General features: G+C 37.2%; 2 protein-coding genes across 3 annotated transcripts in view; one reads left to right on the forward strand and one right to left on the reverse strand.

Moving 5' to 3' along the window:
* Positions 1-7,779, reverse strand: part of LOC148949578 (cyclic AMP-dependent transcription factor ATF-1-like) — an 86,800-nt gene extending 79,021 nt beyond the window's left edge. For both annotated transcript variants that reach the window (XM_089093609.1, XM_089093607.1), the window contains exon 1: positions 7,650-7,779. The gene's annotated coding sequence lies outside the window, so the exon portion shown is untranslated. The remainder of the gene's footprint in view (positions 1-7,649) is intronic.
* Positions 1-16,827, forward strand: part of CSN4 (COP9 signalosome subunit 4) — a 76,687-nt gene that overhangs the window by 42,139 nt on the left and 17,721 nt on the right. The gene's annotated exons all lie outside the window — the stretch shown is intronic.

Genomic DNA, 16,827 nt, shown 5'->3' on the forward strand with positions numbered 1-16,827 from the left:
TGCAACCTTCGTCCCGGAGTTATTACACATAGAAACAACAAATAACTCGACCTTGGAAAAAGAGGTCATTGACCGATTACGCAATCTTTCTCCCTAGGGACTCTATGCCCATATTAGGTGTACTGATCGGAGATACGTTCTTTTGATAACCGAATTATGTACTGTTCGGACCTTTATAATCATTTCTACTCTCACGGTTTCGATCCCCCCCCCCTTGCAAACTGGAAAAATACCCTGATACCCCCTTAAGGGCCAGATATTTAATCAATTAATAACAGATCAGGTCATTCATATGTCTCCTGTTAAAAATACTGTTTAATTATGATTCATCTCATCACATTAGGACCACCTCTAGACCCTGAAGAGTTTTTATACGAGAAGGGTTTTACACCGCCAACTTTAGAATGATTCAAAAGTTGTTTTTTCTTCCTCTTTTTTTCCCAGGGGTAATCCTTTTGAATCATTAATCGTAGAATATTGGGCGCTGGCTCATAAATTACAGCATCTCACGCCCTGTGCCCTTTTCAAGCAAAACAAAAAACATTGTGCCGCATCAAAAAGGCGTTCTCAGCCATTCTGTCACGGAACAACAATTTTGGAAAAGGGGGATCAAAACGCCGGGGATTCCATATTCTAATACAGCTAATCAGTTTGCCAGACTAGAAAAATCGCTTTTTGCATAGTTTAAATGCATCTCATTATTTATTTCTAATTCTTCGTTCTGCCAGGGCTAGCAGATTACTGCATGATCGCAGAGATGTTTCATGGCACATTTAAGAGCTACTGTGCTTTTCTTTAAGTGACTAATAAATTCAGCTTAATAAATTCACCATACAGTGCCCCATAGCACCTTCTGGAGTGGAAAGACTGAGAAGCATAATAAAGGTACCATTATAATCTCCCTGTTTGTAAACCCTTAACCAGGGGCTTGCAATCACCCCCCCCCCCGGTTGTATTTTCCATCTCTTAGCCTCTTAACAGAGAACAAAAATTTGAGAACAGAGAAAAATGCAGTGGGCCTTATAATTAAGCTAAGATGAAAGTAAAAACGTCATTTAATGCCTTTTTTATGCTCTTTCATAATTCAAAAATCGCTTCTGGGGCTAATTGCATCTTAAGCTCTTTAAGGGGCCCAAAAGGTATTTCATTTTTGTAACCACACAAAGAAGTTCGGCTGTCCTCTGCCAAAACCAAGTATCTAAAAAAAAAGCGATTTCGAGTTAAGGATGGATCTCCCCTAATCTTAACACGGCGAATCCAGGGGTGAAGTCAGAATTTTCCTATCTGCTATAGTTGCTGAGATACCACTTAGTATCTACATTCATAGAAACGGATTTTATAGGTTTTTCACAGCCAAAACCTAGTATGCACATACTAGAATTTTAAAACCTAGCATCTACATCCCGCAGGAAAATGGATGACAAAACCTAGTATCTGCGGCGAAAACCGAGCAGACGAAACCAAGTTTCTACGGCTTTCGCGGATCAACAGCAAAATTGGATCATAATCATCACTTTCTTCTCTTTAATTTTTAGAAAGAACAATAGCGAAGCCTGAAGAATAATGAAGGGTTTCACTAATAGTAGAGGAGAATTACTTGCAAGACTCGCGGTGCAAACTGCAAAGCAAAGAGCTGAAAACAGAAATACAGAGTAAGTAGAACTTGTAGTTTTGCGTCTGTGAATACGGATCAACCCTCGAAGAAAAAGAAACAGAAGTGAAGAGGCAAAAAAAGAAAATGCAAAGTGCAAGCATCCTTTTATTGAAAACTACTGTGATATTACATATAAAAAAAAAATGTAAGGAGCTTGACACTGGGACCAGAAAATACATCTGGGAAAGTTTTTGGAAAGAAAGCTATGCATCAAGAACCAGATTTCTGGCCGGCTGTGTGAGACTGGAGTGCATAAGAAGACGGACGGTAGAAAGTGACCCTCAATCGGTTAAAGTCTGCCGAAAAAATGAAACTATACACTTCTACTTTCCGCAGAAACATAACACTGTGGTAGTGAGAAGGTTTGTAAGAAACAGAGGAAAAGGGGGCTAGTTGGTGAGCGCATTATGGGGTTCAGGGGTAGGCAGAGTCCTTACAACAAGCTACCATCAGAAGTAGTTGAAAATGTGAAAAATCATGTCATTTCTTTTAGACCCTCTACGCCACATTATCGTTTCAAAAATGCACCATAACTCAGATATCTGTTATCTTCTTTGACGGTTGATCTGATGCATCAGGACTTTGTTACTAAGAATCCAGTACCAGTTGTGTCGCACGAGACTTACAGACGTGAGTTGAAAGAAATGAACATTTCGCTAAAGATGCCAGCATCTGATGTTTGTCCTGAGTGTGTGCAATCTCATGAAGAACGATGATAGCAGCAAAGAAAACAGCAGCGATGAAGGTGTTAATGGAGAATTTGAACCTTTTTTTTCTGCAGCAGATAGGACTCACGATGTTTTTGTTTCCAGGCAACACTTGCAAGAACATATTGAACAAGCACGGAAGGCTGCACATGCTTACCAACGTGACGCAACTAAAAGTGGAGAAATTGGAACATGTGTATTCGCAGTTGACTTTCAAAAAGTGATTCTGTTACCCGACTTGTCAGGGAACGAAGAAGCAATATTCCTTAGTCGTCTTGTTGTCTTCAATGAAAATTTACACGTGTCGACCAGTATGATGCAGCGTCTGTAGGAGATGGCCGTTTTTTTTGTGCGATGTGGCACGAAGCTTTCGGGGACAGGGGTGCCGAAAACATAGTGGACTCTATTCATACTGCAGTTAAAGCAGAGAAGGATGTCCAGGAATTCATATTCTGGATGGACAATTAGTCAAGTAAGAATAAAAGATGTCTGTTTTAAATCTCTCTTGTGATGATGGTCAACAGAGAAGAAGGGCCCAAGAGGATAACTCTAAATTATACGACAAAAGGTCACACACACAATGCAGCAGACGGCATACCCGGCAACAATGAAACGAAAACGAGAAAAAAGAGGAAATACTATGACTTTCCTGACTTTGTTGAGTGTGTTGCAAACTGCAGGAAGGAAGTTTCTGCAATAGAATTGAAGGATTTCAGGGATTGGAAATCCAAGAAAAGAACTCCTGGAAAAAAGGATTCACCCCTACCAAAGTTAAAGTCAGTTTTAGCAGCTACCTTTCAAAAGGGGTTCCGCGGCATGAAATTCCTCCAAGATTTCGACGGAGAGGAAAAGCAATGCTTGTTTCTTCAGAAGAAATTCAATATCAAGAAGCTTCCCGAGCCCAACTCTGTTCCGAGGGGTGTTCAAAGCCAGAAGAAATTTTCAATTGTTAACAAATTGTGTCTGATGATACCGGCAAATCGAAGAAAATTTTGGAAGGATCTTCTGGTTTCCGATGAAAGTCTAGATCTCATCGAGGATGAAGACGACCAATATGAAGAATAAACCTCTCTGATAAGCTATGGGCTCAGTTCTTCTTTTTTTTTATTTGAAGTAGCAGTTTATCTTCATTGTTACTTGAAGATCTTTTTTAAAATAAAATTTGGTGTAGATACTAGGTTTTGGCGGTGGAATATTCAGTTTATTAGCAAAGAAAACCACTGCCAAAACCTAGTATCTACATTTACTGAAGTTTAAAAAAAAATATTGCGAAAAAAATGCTTCTCCCTACTAGGCGGACTCTGGAATACCTATTGACGAAGTTTTGTATCGTCATCAGCTATTCCAGCTTAGAAAATGAAAAAAAATCACTATTTTACGATTTTCTCGGAAACTTGAAAAATGTAGATGCTTGTTTTGGCAGAGGACAGCCGAGTTATCAACACTAGTTAAGTTATTGCAAAGTGGTCAAAAAAATATCACTAGTTTATAAATAGGTTGTTCAAGAGTAATATATTCCATAAATACTTATTTATAACAATTCAAATTTCAATTATTAGGCAACTCAAATATAAACCGTTTTGGGTACTGTTCTATTTGCTGGAAGACACGTGACATTTCATATAGCGAAGATGATAAAAGAAACGATTCAAACAGGTTCTTTCAACGGAAAATTCATGCCGAGCCTTGCAAACATTGGTTTATCTCTCCGTTTACAATATCTAAACTTTTTTTTTTTTTGGTTTAGGGGGAAATAAGGTAACTAGGTTAGGTTGCGTATTCAATATATGCTATGCTTTACCCCCACCCCGCTAATGTGCAAATATGTAGCCGAAATTTGTTTCTAAACTATTATAGTTTCATTTTATTTCATTAGCATTAACCAAACTTTACTTCTCGTGTGTCTTTCAGCCAATAGAACAATACCCCGCTTTCCTACCGTTTATAAGTTTTTCGAATGCCGTCGACAAAAACAGCGCTGTATTTGGCGATTCGAAACTTGGTCGTCGACAATTCAGGGTATATATTTGCACATTAGAGGGGTGGTGGTAGGTAACTTTCATGGTAAATTTGCAGTGGGCCATATGATTTAGCTAGGATGAAAGTAAAAACATCATATGATGTTTTTGTATGCTCTTTCATTATTCATATAAAATACCTTCGGGGCCCCTTTAAGGGCTCAAGATGCAACTAGACCCAGAAGAAATTATTGAATTTTGAAAAATCATAAAAAAGGCATCAATTGACGTTTTCACTTTCATATTAGATAAATTATACGGCCCACTGCAATTGACCCATTTTTGTCGGAAATGAGCTTTACCCACACCCCTATATATACCAATTCGAGATATTTCCAATTCAGGGTATGTATTTGCACATTAGGGGGGGGGGGTAAAGTTCATTTCTGACTCAAACGAATGTTAAATTTGGATCCAGGTTGCAATTCTGACTATAGGGGTAAGTTTGAACTTTACCCCCCCCCCCTAATGTGCAAATATATTCGGTAAATTTGAAGGTGGCACAATAGTTTAGCTTCTGACTATTGACTGACTATAGTCAGTTGCTATACTATGTTACAATTCTGACTATAGAGGTAAGTTTGAACTTCACCCCCCCTAATGTGCAAATATATTCGGTAAATTTGCAGGTGGCACAATAGTTTAGCTTCTGACTATTGACTGACTATAGTCAGTTGCTATACTATGTTACAATTCTGACTATAGAGGTAAGTTTGAACTTTACCCCCCCCCCTAATGTGCAAATATATTCAGTAAATTTGCAGGTGGCACAATAGTTTAGCTTCTGACTATTGACTGACTATAGTCAGTTGCTATACTATGTTACAATTCTGACTATAGAGGTAAGTTTGAACTTTACCCCCCCCCCCTAATGTGCAAATATATTCAGTAAATTTGCAGGTGGCACAATAGTTTAGCTTCTGACTATTGACTGACTATAGTCATTTGCTATACTTTGTTACAATTCTGACTATAGAGGTAATTTTTAACTTTACCCCCCCCCCCCTAATGTGCAAATATATTCGGTAAATTTGCAGGTGGCACAATAGTTTAGCTTCTGACTATTGACTGACTATAGTCAGTTGCTATACTATGTTACAATTCTGACTATAGAGGTAAGTTTGAACTTTACCCCCCCCCCCCTAATGTGCAAATATATTCGGTAAATTTGCAGGTGGCACAATAGTCTAGCTTCTGACTATTGACTGACTATAGTCAGTTGCTATACTATGTTACAATTCTGACTATAGTGGTAAGTTTGAACTTTACCCCCCCCCCCCCCTTATGTGCAAATATATTCGGTAAATTTGCAGGTGGCACAATAGTTTAGCTTCTGACTATTGACTGACTATAGTCAGTTGCTATACTATGTTACAATTCTGACTCTAGAGGTAAGTTTGAACTTTACCCCCCCCCCCTAATGTGCAAATATATTCGGTAAATTTGCAGGTGGCACAATAGTTTAAATTCTGACTATTGACTGACTATAGTCAGTTGCTATACTATGTTACAATTCTGACTATAGAGGTAAGTTTGAACTTTACCCCCCCCCCCTAATGTGCAAATATATTCGGTAAATTTGCAGGTGGCACAATAGTTTAGCTTCTGACTATTGACTGACTATAGTCAGTTGCTATACTATGTTACAATTCTGACTATAGAGGTAAGTTTGAACTTCACCCCCCCCCCTAATGTGCAAATATATTCGGTAAATTTGCAGGTGGCACAATAGTTTAGCTTCTGACTATTGACTGACTATAGTCAGTTGCTATACTATGTTACAATTCTGACTATAGAGGTAAGTTTGAATTTTACCCCCCCCCCCTAATGTGCAAATATATTCGGTAAATTTGCAGGTGGCACAATAGTTTAGCTTCTGACTATTGACTGACTATAGTCAGTTGCTATACTATGTTACAATTCTGACTATAGAGGTAAGTTTGAACTTTACCCCCCCCCCCCTAATGTGCAAATATATTCGGTAAATTTGCAGGTGGCACAATAGTTTAGCTTCTGACTATTGACTGACTATAGTCAGTTGCTATACTATGTTACAATTCTGACTATCGAGGTAAGTTTGAACTTTACCCCCCCCCCCCTAATGTGCAAATATATTCGGTAAATTTGCAGGTGGCACTATAGTTTAGCTAGGATGAAAGTGAATACATCATTTAATGCCTTTTTTATGCTCTTTCATAATTAAATAGTCACTTCTGTCGCAAATTACACCTTGAGCCCTTAAAGGGGCCCCGAAGGTATTTTATTTGAATTATGAAAGAGCATAAAAAAGGCATCAAATGGTGTTTTCACATTCATTCTAGCTAAATTATTGTGCCACCTGCAAATTTATCATATCTTCAAGGAGAAGTATTCACCTGGGAGAAAGGTGAATTTCAGCGGGGGGGGGGGGTCGAATTCGATAAATAATGTCAAAAAGAAATCATAGGCAAATTATAGCCAGCGAAAGCTGAGAGGAAATGACAAGAAGCATGACATTTGTGGGGGGGGGGGGGGTGATGATAATACCTTATTACGAGTTGTTTGTTTCTGTCTTTTAGACATAATTTATCGAATTTGACCCCCTCCCACCAAAATTCACCTGCCTCCTAAGTGAATACTTCTCCGCGAACCTGTCTGTTTATGACGTTTTTCTACTACTCACACTGAATTGAGAAACGTTTATTTTTAGTTACTATTTGTATTCGTTTTACATTTCGCTATTACATCTAGGCTAGCCCATTACCATAGGTGAGGCACATATGCGGAAAGGGGGGGGGGGGGCTCAGGTCCCATCGGATTCCTAAATTTCTGTGTAGTTTTTATTAATACTGTCAAACAAAGTATTTTTTTTAATAATCCCGTATAACCTGGCTTCCATAGGTACACACAGTCAACTGAGGAGGGGAGGGGCTGGATTTTTTTGGTTCGATGATGCAAGTGCTTTTTTAGGTTCAATTATCTTGATTTTTTTTTCTGCTAAATATATCAGGCTAGCTTAGGCCTAGGCTATGTGCAAAAATAGAAGACAATTCCTGAAATGGCGTAAAGCTACCCTGCAAAGCGTCTTGCCTTTTGGCCACTCAAAGGAGAATTAGCCTATAGCCTTTTCCAACCCATCCCTTTAATCTTTTGCCAAGGCAGAGAAACAAAACTAAAATGTTTATTCAATTACTGTTCATAAACATACTAAAGGATCAACACAAACAGTCAATAAACCATAACCCTCCCCCACGGCCTAAGCGTAATTGAAAGAAAACAGGGTAGACTTACCAAAACTACGTAAAATTCGTCACAATTTTAATGGAAACCTACTGGATATACGTAGACAAACGTCAAAAGACTCGCTTCGATTTCGTCACCACAGAGAATAGCTTTAGGTCTTCGTTGTCATGACAACCGCGAAATCAGCTCTAAACTGGATACAAATCAATTGGAACCGTGCCTGGTTTTTCTGGATTTTAGCAGCGTTGTCACAAATTTGATCATTTTGATTTCGGGTTCGGATATATTACATTTCTTAGAGAAAATATTTGCTTTATTTTGTGTCAAAAATCGTGAAACACATGAATCAATGCATAGTATCTTAATTTAGATGCTAGAGGAAACGAATTTTCGTTTTATGGACCTGACTAGTGTCTAACAATTTTTTTTAGCTTAAATTGGTTTTGTTATGAAATAAAGCTATGGCGACCCTGCTAAAAATTGCTACTCTTTTTTCATTAAATACACATACGTAATAAATGCAACCAAGACTAAGACATATCTGTGAGAGAAGGTTTATTGGCTAAAATATAGAAAGATAATGGAATGGATAATACAAATAAAAAATGAGTTCAAATACTAGTATGCAGTAGGCAGAGCCGTTCCTAGGGGTGGTGGTGCCTGGCAGGGGCGCCGTTTGGGAGGGGCAGGGGGGGCATTTGCCCCTCCAATAATGTGAAGAAAAATCTATTATATAGACCATGCCAATTGAATATCCGGATCTTGACTCCTCTTGCCCCCCCCCAATGAAATACTGTAGATTCGCTCCTGGTGCCCGGGGGAAATTGATTGCCCTCGTTGCCCCAACCCCCCTTAGGGACGGCTCAGGTGGTAGGGGAGCAACATTTGGGCAAGGTCAATGCCAAGGTCAACATTTGGGAAAGTTTTCAAAAAGAAAATTTTCCTGAGAACTTAGTGAAATCAACGGTCTTTTTGGTACTTGTTAATTAGCTGGTACACACGCAAGATAGGTGATAGAAGAAACTAGTCAAACGGGTATCTGTCAATAGAGAAATGGAATGCAAAGCAGGATTTTTCACTGCGTTTACAATATCTAAACTATTGTTTTTTGGGGTTTAGGGGGAATAAAGGTACCCAGGTTAGGTTACGTCAAGGCCGTACCCGGGAGGGTTAGGGGGGTTTGAACCCCTCCTGAAATGTTATTTTGACTCGTAAAAAAGTAACAAAAATGGATATAATGAAATTTTGTATGCGTTTTTGAGTTTTTTCCGTGTAACCCCCCCCCCCTCCCCCGAAGAAAAATCTTTGAGTAAACCCCCTCCGAAAAAAAATCCTGGGTACGTCCTTGGGTTACGTATTTAATATAAGCTATACTTTACCCCCCCCCCCCAAATGTGCAAATATATAGCCCAAAATTGTTTATAAACTATTATATTTTCATCATATTTTGTTTGATTTCATTAGAATGAATCAAACTTGACTTCTTGCGTGTGTACCAGCTAATTGAAAAGTACTGTCTTTTTGCTACCTTTTCGGACGAGCTTAGGAAATGTATGACCTAACAAAAGTTGAATTGGTATCTATGGAGGAGGAGTGTCATGTAGGAGCTCAGCCGAAATTAAACCAGTGGGATGAAGAGCCATGATTTTTGCAAAGGATATGAAAGGAACGGATGTGCTATTAAACAGTTGTGTAAGTTTCTTCGTTTAGGGATTAAACATAGGAATCATGTTTGAGGGGATAGCCTGTTACTATTTTTAGGATTTGAATTTTATTATATTGTGTTTGTTGGTTAAAATGTTGAAACTTGTCGGGTTTCTTTTTTTTGTCGTTTTGTTGTTCTTTTTTCTTTTTTTTTTTTTATTATCTAGGGTTGTATTTTGTTCCTGAGCTTTGTTCTTAGACTGTATTATGTGTTGCTATGGCCCACAGGCTTTTTGCAATAAATCTTATCTTATCTATACCCTGCTCATGCTTAAAATCAAAATCACGCCTGAAAATATTAGGTGTCACTGAACCTGACCTGCCACCGTCAGTATCATACAAATCCCCCCCCCCTGCTAAATTTGAATTTTGTTCTTTACATCCATCTGCATGACCTTTTTTGTATTTTAAGAGAAAATATTTTTGACCTATTAAGACTAAAAAAGCCCCAATATAAACTGTATCATTGTTAAGAATATCAAGCTTATCAAGGAGACACTGTAGTAACTTCTAAAAGAGGTAATAAACGACAATCATTGCAAAATTTGGGTCACAGAGGGATTCGAAAAATCCCCACCCTAGATTTTGAAAAGTGCCTTTTTTGTATCTTCACAGAAAAATCGAAGAAAAACTTGCCCTCAAAACCCCCCCACCCCGACTCTCCCCCCGTAAATTATCGTGAATTGACGTCCCTTTCTACGCGGGTAAAGTCGAGCCATACGTTTTGACCCACAAGCCTCGTTCCCTGCTATAAAATTTGGTACTTGTTTGGAATCTAGTACACACGCGAAATGTAAAGCTTGGTTAATGCTAATGAAATAAAACAAAATAAGATAAAAATATAATAGTTTAGAAACAAATTTAAGCTATATATTTGCACATTAAGGGGGGGGGGGTAAAGCATAGCATATATTAAATACGTAACCTAACCTAGGTATTTTTTTTGCCCCTTCAACCCTGAAGAACTCAATATTAAATAGTTGCCACGAAGTGAAAAACGACTCACTAGCTAGCAGAAACTCAGTTTTGAATAGCATCTTTGACATTCTATATGCGTTTCTCTTCGTGTGTGTGCTAGATTCCATACAAGGTCCTAAAGTTTACAGCTGTTTCACGGCCAAGCGCAGGATTCTTAGAAGAGGAGGGTAAATGAAACCTCTTAACAAAGTTACGAATCTATTTAGAATATTAGGTTGTCTGCTATCACTTCTTTTTTCTTAACTGCCACTCAACACATTGACGTCAATTGGGGACAGCGGGGCCATTGCTACCTCAAAAGTGTTTCTACTGCCTAGATTTTGAGAAATACATTTTTCTTTGGGGGGGGGAGAGTAGTTCCCTAGATATTTAATTCGAAAAAGAAGAAGAATCCGCCTATTTAACTCGAAGCTATAAAGTATTTAATGTTAACAAACCCATTTTTTGTTTGTTTTTTAAGCTTTAAGTCAGAATTTAAGAAAACTTTCAATACAATTTTGCATGTCTTCGAAATGAATGTCTTCTCACCATCTCAGTCTCAGAATATCTTAATTAATTTTTGATCAATTAATTTTTTTTAACATACGCATTAAATCTTATAAGAATTTACGCACCTTAACTAGAGAAGTAAATTTTTTTTTATTATTAAAATGTTATTATTATTAAAATAGTATATCAAATATAGATATTAATTTCTACCTCCCTTAACCATTCCCACAAAGTATGTGTGACTTTGAAACGTAACTAAAATGTCCAAGGGATAGGTTGTCACCGATATCTTTGTGAACTTCCCGCAAGAAATGCAGTTATTTTCATAAAAATGAAAATAAATAAATATTTATTTGCCAAGTTTTTTATTCAAAACACGTTTTTTAGATTTGTAAATATTCAGTTAGCAATTTTTTTTTATTCGAAAAGGTTTTTTTAGTTTTACTTGCTTGGGGGGCGGGGGAGGGGCTGGAAGGAGAGTATATAAGAGGGGAGATTAAAGCTTTTGATTCTTTGACTCATCAGATTCTTCTTTGGAAATTATCGCATATTGGTATAAGATCAAATGTTTTCTCTTGGTTTGAATTATATCTTTCTGGTAGACTTATTTCAATTGATCCGCTTTTCCAGAGCCCTTCTGAAGTAGAATATGGTGTCCCCCAGGGATCTGTTCTTGGCCCCGTTTTATTTCTGATTTATGTCAATGATCTTATTTCAGCAGTCAAGAACACCAGTCCTCTAGTATGCTGCAATCTTTGTCATCCGGATGGTCCTTTGTTTCCCAATGCTACTTCTAATGAAGATTGCCTCGTTGCTTTTGCTGACGACAGCACTTTTGGGACTTTAGGGAGGACGGAATGTGATGTCAGATCTAATCTGGTGGCAATATTTGAGAGAGTAGTTTCATGGTTTGAGGCGAATTACTTGGCCTTGAATGTTACCAAGTCACATTTTCTTATTTTTTCTCGAATTGGTGTAGCTTTCCCTCAACTGACACAGCTTCAGGTGTCACAAGGCTCTTTGTGTAGACCAAAGAATCAGTTGGTCCGGTTTCTTGGTATCCTGCTTGATGAGAACCTTTCGTTTAGACACCATATAGCCATGATTAGGGTTAAGGTCTCACGAAGTTTGGGTGTCATTCGAAAACTCAAACACACCTTTCCTGGATCTATTCTGAAGCTTCTTTTTTTCTGCCTTGTCCAGTCATATGTCTCTTATTGCCCCATAGTATGGATGTCTACTTTTCCTTCTACACTGCGGTCGCTTTTTTTCATTTATAATAAAACACCGCGTCTGGTTATTGACACCAACTGTTATTAAACAAGACCGCTTCTAAATATAAAGTCTATCTACATTCTTTCTTGTGCTTCTTTTGATTTTCATCAGCTTCATGGCAATCTTCCAAAATCTCTTCAAAAAACTCCTCAGTTTATTTCTGATTCAGCTCCATATAACCTTCGTTCGTCACATAATATCTGCATTCCTCCTACTCCCACTGTGCGGTCAGATTTCAATCCGCTCATCGCTTGTCATCAGGTTTGGAACTCCCTGCCTTCTTCAGTACAGAAATGCCACTCGTTTGGCACTTTCAAGAGGATTCTTAAGGAGCATTTAGTTAACAATCAAACTGAATAATTTTTTTTTTTTTTTTTTTTTTTTTTTTTTTTTTTTTTTTTTGTGGAGTTTATGTCCCCTGAATGTTTATTTTTGTTTTATGGTGGTCTTCTCTGCGCTATTACTCCCTGACCTCAGGTATGACTATCAATATTTATTGCTGAAACTTGTATAGTTCACTAAGGAGTAGCATTCATGAAGACGGGTTAAATTTTATTGCTTTCGCACCATTTTATTACAGTCCAATAATTATAAGCCTTATGACTGAATTAACCCATAAACCTCAATTTTGCTACCTAGCCTTAGAAATAAGCAGAGTTGATTGAATTGGAATTTATATAGTTTTAAATACAAGCTAAAAGGGCTGTACATGGCTTAAGTTTTGATTTTTAATATTTTGGATAAGAGTTATGAATAATATCGTAACAGCTATTATGATGTTAGTTTTACCTGACAATACACATAATTCTGTTTCGACGATAGGGATTCGCTTATAGTAATAATAATATAATTTTTTTTTTTTTTTTTTTTTTTTTTTTTTTTTTTTTTGTGAGTCTATTTAATATAATTAATAAATTTGGTTTATTTATTCTAATTTTTTCTATAGTTTCCAGTTTATCTATATTTTCTTTTCTTCTCCTTCATATGTGAGTAAGTGATCATTTTAAATTTTCTTTTGTTTTTTATCTCTGAGTATGTAATTCATATGTCGTCCCTCTTTGTACAGGCCAATGAGCCTTTGAGGGATTAATAACATGTAATATTATATGTGTATTTAATGAAGAATAAATCTTATCTTATCTTATCTTATCTTATAAAAATAGGTTACTCTTTCTTCCGCTCTAGAAATGACAACAAAAAGTTTCATTTTTGGTGTCATATGGCACTCTACGAAGGAATTAAAAAGAATTAGAAATAAAAATGAAATGCATGCTAGTCATACATAAAAGCTATTTTTCTTGTTTTTCAAGATGGGAGGGGGATCAAACTCTCCAGTTGAGGTTTTTATACCTTGACAAATCGATTGAATTTCCGACGGTTTGTATCCAGTGGGATTTTGACGGTCTTTGGGCAAAAATTGATGTTTCGTGCCACAAAATGACAGAAAATGCCACTATGTTGTGGCACTATATCTTTTGTTACGTAAAAAGGGCGCTAGATATTGTAATTTAATTTTAAATGGGCCCTCTCTCATTATTTTATGATAATTGGTTCGATCCAATCACCCCTGGGATTAAAAAAGAGACACATCAGTACCTCCCACGTAAAAAAGTGATTTTCCTTGTTGTTCAAGTTGGTGGGGGGCTGAAATTCACCCTTCAGGGGTTTCTGAGCATGTTGGCTCCATTAGTGCTTTTTTTCATCCCAACGCTATTTTCAAGGCGCTTAGGGCCCTTTTTATAAAATCCCGCTAATGTGTTTTCACAAGGAACTTTTCAGTTACATATAATCAAAATAATAGTTATTATTCCTAAATTAACTTCAAATGGCCACTGTTTCTCACCAGACAGTTGAACTTTCAGTTACTATGGGCCGTGATTCGTTCTTTACTAGACTGCGGCTATCGCTGCAACTCGCTGCATTATGTATGCTCAGCTTACGAAGGCATCCTAAGTGGCTAAAACCACTTTCTCAGGCTTGATCGATCTGTTTATGGTGCTATGCTTTTCAAAGGGCTCTATGCATTTCTGAATTTTAATCTCGAAAAGGGACTTGTCAGACTCATTCTGATGCATGAAATCACCTTTCATTTTATTTAACGAGGCTCTCATGTAGTAGTCATTCAGACAGTATTAACGTTTAGGTACTTACATGTTATGCAACCACACCAAAGAGGTGAGGTTAGGTTAATCCTAATGAAATATACCAAAATTTAATGAAAATATAATACTTTAGTAACAAAATTATGGAAACTACAACAGAGAATTATGGAAAGCAAGCCCCCCAGAACGCATCATATTGAATACCTAACCACCTCAATATATTAAACATTTAATTAAAATATACCTGCATAGTACTTTATCTCGCTCAGGTTAAGCTGATTATCTCCGAGTGGACATAGAAAATCGGTTTCATTTCGGATCAAGGACAAAATGAGGTCACTATAACACGTAAGTACCAGGCTTAAGCTAAAGTGTATCTCTTCTGTATTAAACACCATTGCTTCTACCATGTCATCTAAAAGAGAGGTGATAAATGGCTGAATGAAGGAATTAGTGCTTCCATTCCTAGTGATACATCGTGAGATATCGTGATTTTTTCTTAATATCACGATCGTAAGTCCAGTGACAGATCCAAGGGGGGGGGGGGGTGAGGGGGGCGCGCGTCCCTCTAACGTAGTCTAAAGTAATGTAATTTACTTAATTAACGCAAGTTTGCGTTAATTTAGCTTGATCCTAACACAAGTTTATCGGATCAGCTTATCCCCCCCCCCCAAAAAAAAAGTCCTGGATCCGCCCTTGTGGAATTCAGATCTCCCCGCCTACCGATTGTTAATTCTGAGCTAATTTTGGTCAATGAAATCCATAAAACTTTACGTCTTTTCTATTTTAGGCTTTCGAAAATTTGCTCAGGCTTATATAGCGTAAATTGCAAACCTTAAACTGTAAAATACTAGTTTTTCAAGTGATAGCAAAGACCGAAATTAAATTTCAAAACAATAATAAATTATTTTGTATATGAGAGGATCTGCCAGCCCTAGCCTTCCTCAAACTCTTTCCGCTAAACTTTTATTATCTTTTTACTGAAAGCCAATTTGAGCACAATAAATATAAATATTAGAAAATTGTATTTAACTTAAATTTTGTACCTATATTTTCTTTGATTGAACCAAAAATCTAGTGATTTTATGTGACATCTGCCCACTTTTTGAGAAAGAGAAACGGAAACACTGGAAAGAGGTACCACAGCAAGTTTGTTCTGTTTTCTACATTCTGATTCCCCCTCTACATACATCATAATTTAAATAAAAACGAGTGACCCAATTGGAACAAATTGTCTCATGATTGTTATGAATCAAACAGTTCGTGAAAACGAACTATAAATAGTGACCCGGCTAAATAGTAACCGAAAATCTAAGAAACGGAATTTTGATACCAATAAGATACATCAAAAGAATCAAATTTTTATGCTGATTTCAAATATAGTTTTGTCAAGTTTATAAGTTTTGTCAAGTTTAGTCTTACCTATCAAAAGTTACGTTCATGAGAAAATTTGTCTTTTTTTCTAAAAAAGGGGGAAACAACCATGGGCGCCCATATGGGGGGGCAGGGGGGGCTCTTGCCCCCCCTGGCAAAATGATGCTGCCTTATTTTTATATTTTTGTTCTGAGATGTCTATTATATAGCATTAAAAGTAGCAATTAGACGAGGTTTGCCCCCCCCCTGGAATTCAGCTTATGGGCGCCCATGGAAACAACCCCTAAAGGACTAGAGCCTTAATGAAAATCACACCATCAGATTCAGCGTATCAGAGAAGCCTACTGTAGAGGTTTCAAGCTCCTATCTTCAAAAATGTGGAATTTTGTATTTTTTGCCAGAAGAAAGATCACGGATACGATTTTATTTTATTTTTTTTCCAAGGGTGATCGTATGTGGTCCTAGAATATCGCAAGAGGGCTCATTCGAACGGGAATTAAAAGTTTTAGTGCCCCTTTTAAGTGACCAAAAAAATGGAGGGCAACTAGGCCCCCTCTTTTTTTCCCAAAGTCACCCCTGCAAAATTTTGAGATAGCCATTTTGTTCAGCATGGTCGAAAATATATAATAACTAAGTCTTTGAGAATGAATTAATCCCCCACAGTCCCCGGGGGAAGGGCTGCAAGGTATGAACTTTGCCGAATGTCTACATACAGTATTGTTTATTGGGAAGACCAGGAACTATACAGACGTTTTCACGGGGATTTTTTTCTGGTACTGGGGGGGGGGGGAGGGGGGTCGGTTGTTACGTGGGAAGATATTTTCTTTCAATGGAGGAAGTTTTAAGGGGGGAAGGGATATTGTTATGAAGGAAGCGCTGGATTTCCCATCATTATTTAAAAAAGATCAGAAATTAAATAAGAAAAACAAGTTTTTTCAACTGAAAGTAAGGAACAACATCAAAACTTAAAATGAACAGAAATTATTACGCATATGAAGGGGTTTGCCCCCTAGTCAATGCCTTGCTCTTTACTCTAAAGCTTTTTAGTACTTTCATAAGTTATATTTATTCTAATTAAACGGCCTTTGTGATTAGGGGGTCATTCTTAAAGAATTGGAACAAAATTTGAACTTTAGCGTAAAGAGCGAAGTATGTACAAGGGGAAGAATGCTCTAATATACGTAATAAAACATACGAATATTGAAGTTCGTTACGTAAGTTAATTCGTAAGATATGTATTACTAATAAAAACGTTCATAAATAAAATTAAAAATTCTAGTGCCCTTTTTAAGTGACCAAAAAAT

This window comes from Artemia sp. Qi Xiang Cuo, chromosome 8, assembly GCF_049724085.1.
Source record: "Artemia sp. Qi Xiang Cuo chromosome 8, ASM4972408v1, whole genome shotgun sequence".
Classification (NCBI taxonomy): Eukaryota; Metazoa; Arthropoda; class Branchiopoda; order Anostraca; family Artemiidae; genus Artemia; species Artemia sp. Qi Xiang Cuo.